The sequence below is a fragment of the Megascapheus bottae genome, chromosome 14 (assembly GCF_031878675.1).
Source record: "Megascapheus bottae isolate mThoBot1 chromosome 14, mThoBot2.hap1, whole genome shotgun sequence".
In the NCBI taxonomy this organism is placed as follows: domain Eukaryota; kingdom Metazoa; phylum Chordata; class Mammalia; order Rodentia; family Geomyidae; genus Megascapheus; species Megascapheus bottae.
The window spans coordinates 26387191-26393656 of NC_143522.1; positions in this window are offsets into that span (position 1 = coordinate 26387191).

Below are 6466 nucleotides of genomic sequence, written 5' to 3' on the forward strand. Positions count from 1 at the left end.
AATAGACATAGATGTCGGGTATGAAAAAATACATGCAGATATACACAAATTGACTGAGCTATGGCAATAGGCTGGAGAGGAGTCCAGTGGCGTAACTGCTATGAACAAATGCCTCACACAGTACATACCAGGAAGCTGGAACATGTTGCCGGGGACAGCATCAAAGGGAGTGGGAGAGATGGCTGCAGAGAGGAAGAACAGGCAAATACAATCATAATATTCAGTGGACAGAGGAGAAAATGGAACCAGATAACTTGATCAAGATGTATACTACTGGGCCGGGAGTTTGGCCTAGTGGTAGAGTGCTTGCCTAACATGCACCAAAACCCGGGTTCATTTCCTCAGTACCATATACACAGAAAAAGCTGGCAGTGGTGCTGTGGCACAAGTGGTAGAAACTAGCCTTGAGAAAGCTTAAGGACAGTGCCCTGGCCCTGAGTTCAAGCCCTAGGACTGGCAAAAAAAAAATAGTGGATACAGAGTGACTCAATTCTAGCTTGAAAGCCCAAAAGGAAGGACTCTTTCCTTAATTGCCTACTATCCTTTTACTGTGTCTAACTCTGTCCCCAGCACACCCACGTAGAAAAGCAGAACCACTTGGTTGACACAGAAGACAGAGGGCCTCCCAGAGTTGAGGGAATTGGCTCATGGTCGTATGATGATCAAGTGGCAGAGCCAGGATTTGAACCCAGGTATTAGCTAACTCTACTTGCATAGAGAGATGGAGTCCAGAATGACACAAAGTAGGAGACCCTGGATGAGCTCATGGAGAGACAATGTTCCTCAGGTCCCCGGGGTCTACCGATCTCAGTGGACTTTCTCCCTCTGGTTGCCGCTGCCCTCCAGGGACAGAAGGTGATCTCCCCCAAAGCAACCACCACATGGGAGACACGCATGCTGTTTAGAGCTCCCTGCGTGGGTTCTGAATGCTCTCTGGAGGAGATTCTGCTTGCTCTGTAAAGCCCTCACTGGGCCTGTCCTGGACTGTGACAATGCACATTTTCTCTCCAGGTTTTCACACTGCATGCAAGTGGTCTACATCATTCCTGCATAAAGGTGTTGATCTGGGGCTAGAGATGCCACTCAGCATACCCACAGGTAGGCTGCAATCCCTCCCGTGTGCCAGCCATCGGGCCTCCGGGGGCCCAGGGCTCCTGGTTCACCTGCACACATAGCACACTGCATGCACACCTGTGTGGGCCTGGCACTGGGCTCTGGCACTTTGCCTATGTTATTATCTCTTTTAACCTCAGAGCAACTCTGCCAGGGAGGCAGTGCCAGGACTCCTATTACACAGACAAAGAAACAGAGTTGGACTGAGGCTCTTCTCCAAGAGGCTAAGTGACTCACCCAAGGTCACAGAGCTAGAGAGCAGCAGGCCAAACCCTGAGCCCAGTTCTCTCTTTTCTTCTGGGCAACATGTTTGCTCAGTGCTATGAGATTTCTCCAACAGCTGCATATTATCTGTTGTATTATCTGTATTATGTACTTTTTAGTGCCCAGGTCCAGATGGGGAGTGGCTGAGAATAGGGGCCACCATAATTGATGACAGGCTTACTGCTGTCCCACCTCACTTCAGCCACAGCCCTGCCTCGCCCTGTACAGCTAGGTAGTCCAGAAAGGAGAGCCACAGCTCACAGTTCCCTTCTCCCCTTCTCCCTCACGGCGGGGATGAGGTCCTGAGAATGTCCCCTCCCTTCTGCTCAGAACGTCAGTAATGCAGCTGACTTTCCTGGTCCAGCCACAGCTCAGCTTCTTCCTTTCTTCCTAGGTAGGAACCCTGAGGACTTCCTGCTCTACCTCTGGCCTAGAACCCACAGGGAAATCCCAGCCACCCTACTATTCATTCTATTGTTTATAGTTACTCACTCTCTCTCTCTCTCTCTCTCTCTCTCTCTCTCTCTCTCTCTCTGTCTCTCTCTCTCTCTCTCTCACACACACACACACACACACACACACACACCATTTCAAAAATGTTAGATCGTCAAATTCGCGATATTCCCGTAGTTCTGATTTGAACAAAGTCCTAATAATTACAAGGGTGTGAAAGTTCACTTTCTTCGCAGACCTTGGGAGTTGCACGTGATCTTCTCAAGCATGGCCACAGCTGCTCAGGACCCACGCTCCTGTCCAGCGTCCAGCTGTGGTGGTTTGGATGAGAGGCCTTGCCAGGTGGACGCTGATCTTCTGAGTTTGGTGCCTACGTCTGGGTCATCACAGCAGCCCACTGGCCAACACCATCTCCAAGTCATCCCGAGCCATCTGCAGGGTCTCCTGTGGACCTGTGCAAGTGACCACAGCATCATCTCCGCAGCCTGTAAAGGGGCCAGCACATCCCAATGGATCCTAGAGAATCCCAGCAAGTGAGAAAAGTGGTCCAAATGTCACGCAGACACATGGCTGCAAAGCTAACGATCATACGCCCGCAGTTTGGAGCCCATGTGTTTTACTTATTTAACATCCCTCGAGCCTGGCCCTTAGCAGAGATTCTGTGAGTAACTGCTGGGTGAGTGATGGATCATTGAGTCCAATTTTCCCCCAGACTTCAAGAATGGCTTGTTTGAAGTCACCATGGCTGTTGTGACAGAGGGATACAAACACTCAGGTCTCTGCACTTGGCTCAGAGATCTTTTTTTTTTAAATTCTTTTTTATTAAAGAACTTATTAACATTGATTTTTATATCATATTTCAAATGAAGTATTTAACAAATAAGTATTCAAGAAGGGAGTCTCTATATACAATCACTGGCACTTAGATTTTAGAACATAATTGAAATTAGGCTGAGGGTTTGTATGTCATAGATATATATTAATCTATGTAATAAAACATTATGTCTATAGTCAGAGACCTTTTGACTACATGTCTCTGTCATCTTTAAAAACAAAGCTCAAGCTGGGCATGGTGGCTCACACCTGTAATCCTAGCTATTCAGAAGGCTGAGATCTGAGGATTATGGTTCAAAGCCAGCCCGGGAACTAAAGATCATGAGACTCTTATCTCAAATTAACCACTAGAAAACTGGACATGGCACAGTGGCTCAAGGGTTAGGGCAGTAGCCTTGAGCTGAAGAGCTAAAGGACAATACCCAGGCTCAGAGTTAAGCCCCATGAACAACAAATAGTAATAAAAAAAAAAAAAAGCTCACTGGGCACTGGTGGTTCACTGCTGGAATCACAGAGGATTTACATGCCACTCGTATTTCCAGTTAACCACTAAAATGCCAGAAGTAGAGCTGGGGCTCAGGTGGTAGAATACTAGTCTTGACTGAAATGAGCATCAGTCTCAGTTCTCTGTCAGCAAAATGGGCCTAACAGAAGGGAGCTATCTGGACCTCACGGAAGCACCATGAGCTAGGGATTCACGAGTCACTCCTTCCCAGGCCTGTGTTTCCAGTCCATCTCTTTCTTCTAGAAACTGCCCTCTGCCAGGGGTGGATAAGACCACACTATCTACTAGCCTCCTCCAGGTGAGGGTAAGGAAAGGCAGTGCAGAGAGACGTACAGAGTCACCTCCTTCAGGTGATTCAGACAAGCAGAGAAAGAAGAGACATGGTTGGCAGTACACTGGAGAGTCAAGGTTAGTTAGAGGTGGCCAAGGCTGGCCCAGTGGCTTCGCCTTCCTAGCCAGTCTTTCTCCTGTCACCCAAGGCTCTCTGGCTCTTATTCCTCTGCTTCTGTTTGCTGCCTTCTGACTTTCTGAAGGAGAATTAGAAACGGATGCTAATAGGCATGGATTGATAGGTATGGAGCTGGATGTTTACATTGAAATAAATTAGCTACCAATTTGGCATTGCCTAGCCATTGTACTTGAGCTGAGACAGAGGCCCTCAAAGGGCCACTCAAGCTCCTCATGCTTCAAAAAATATTTCAGACCCAGGGCACACAGAATCTCTGCAGGGTGATACCCCCAAACCCTGCAGTGGTAAGGCGTTTCTTCTTATTTATGGCTATGCAGCAGTTGAAAAGCCCAAAGGACATTCACTGCTTCCTGTAGCACCAAAGGTTAGCCCGGGGTTGGGTTCCCCATTCTCAGGCTCAGCAGGCTTTTGGCCATTCCCCTCCTTGTCTGTCTGCTACCAATTGCTGTCTTAGTAACTCAAAACCACAAGTTATCTAAGGGCTTCTGTGGATCAGGAGTCTGGGCCTGGTTTAGCTATGCTCTCGTAAGGTAAGGTCCACACTAGGGTTGCAGTCTCATCAGAAGGCCCGGCTGGAGAAGGGTGTGTGTCTGAGCTCACAGGGATGTTGGCAAGATTAGTTTCCTTGTGCTTGTCTTTTTCAAGTGTTTCCTTCTCTTTCGTTGCTGCTGGGAGCTGGGCCATTCTCAGCCAGATATGTTTTTTATCATGTGAGGTTACCACTAACCCAAAACTAGCAAGGGAAAGAGAGGCCCCTGCTAGATGACACCAGACTGAGTAGACAAGCATACTCACCGAGTAAGCATACCCATGCATCGTGTCACCTTTGTCCTATATTCCACACAGGTGCACGTTGTGCAAGGATGGGAAGTCCAGGAGGTAAAGCTCCAAGCAGACAGAGATCATGGCTGCTCCCTGGGGCCGCCAAGTGCCTCTTGTCTTTTTGTCTTGGCCAGGGCTATTCCCTCTTCCTGGAATTCCACCCTTTACCTTGTCCATCTCATCTGAAGGCTTTGCACAGTTGCCACATCTCTTTGGGCTCCTGTGAGCAGCATTCAAATTTGTGTTGGCTCTGCTGACATCCATCAGCCAGCCTTGCGCTTTTTCTGTTTGCTCTCTTCCTGCAGCCTGCCCCTCACTAGCAGTGCAGAATCTGCCCAGGGCTTGGCATGCTGTAGCTGTTCAAAGCACATGTGTTGAGTAAATAAATGAAGAAGTGAGTACTGTCTTGGACCCCAGTTCTGTGCCACATCCAGTGCTCTGGGCTGGGTGATGGCTCACCTTTCCTGAGATCCCCTTTGCCATCTCAGTATCTAGGCCAGCCCTGTGTCTGATTCCCCTGACTTTGAAATAACTTTTTCCCTGCAATTCTCAGATGTACTTTCTTGGAATGACTCTCTCTGTTCTCCATCTCCCCTCTGCCTCCCTGCCTTGTAAATCCATGGTCCTGCCAAAAAGTAGAAGGTCATTAGGAACCCAGGAGCTGCCCGTTCTTATCCCCAAGTCCATAGATGGAAAACAGAAGCTTCTATCTCAGCAGAGGATGGACTCAGTCAGGACTCCTTGAGATGCCTACTGTCAAGGAGAGGAGTAGAAGGGTTTCATTTGCATGAGTAATTGTTTCTTGTGTTAACCAGAAACACAACAGATTTACATCCCAGACACATTCACACCCAGCCAAGAGCAGCTGCTGCTACAAAACCTAATCACGGAAATGCTCCCCCCTGCCCTTTGCTTGCTCTCTCTCCCTCTCCCCAACCTATCCCTTAGACTGGGTGAGAACAGAAGCTGGGAGAGGGGAGGAGGGAAGTGCTCTACAATGTCCAGCTGGCAGAGCTGGGAAGCTAGGAGGGCAGGTGAGGAAGCAGGCCCACACTCTGGGGCAATCGGGAAGGTCACCAAAGCAGCCACTGGGAACACACGCTCAGTTCATCAGTTATCCAAAACACATCCCAGCCTTGTCCCTTTCTCCATACCTGTCTCCACCATTCAGGTCCAGAGCCCTACAGCTTTTTTATGACTTCTATGACAGACAGCCTTTAGAAGGGGCTGGAAGGGGCCAGAAGGAGCTGGTGGTCCTCTGTTCTTTAAACCCACAGTGGCTCTCCACAAGGCCACCACTCCAATCTCCTTCATTCACAACCAACCCCATTCCCCATGCTTTCTCATAGCCCTTGGGGGAAGAACTTGGTTTGAGGCCTTGTATGACCTACTGCCTGGCCTCTCTCCTCATTTTTTCTTTTGCTTTTGTGGCATCAGGACTCAGGGTGTTGTGTTTTCTAGGCATGCCTTCTCCTCAACCCCTGTTCGCATCTCTTCTAAGATGACTGGCTATCCTGTTCTTGGGACCTTCCCATGGTCTTTCTCTCCTGGGAATACATCCTCCTAGATCACACAGAGGGGAGGGCACCCTTCCAACAGGGTGGCCTCTTTGCTCCCTTGGGGGTCCTTTTTTCCTTGACCATGCCTTCTGACAGGGTGTCTTCTCCTCCCTCCCCCTCCAAGACATCACCATTCATTCTCTGCATGAAGAATTACATGGTGATTTATGTTGATCATCTTCCATGTCACAAGGATGGATGTGGATGGAAGCAGGGAGGGACGGGTGCCGTCCGGTCACAGTGGATCCATGGTGCCAAGGCCATGCCCAGTCAGAGCGGGAGCGTGCTGGAGAACATGACTCGGACGGATCAGTAGAAGCCAGGTGATAGCTGAGGACTGAAAAGCAACCAGCAGTGAAATGAAAGCAAATCCTGGGATGCACATCTTTCTTGATGTAATGGAGATTTGATGCTCTCCACATCTACCATGTGGTATGACCTTAGGTT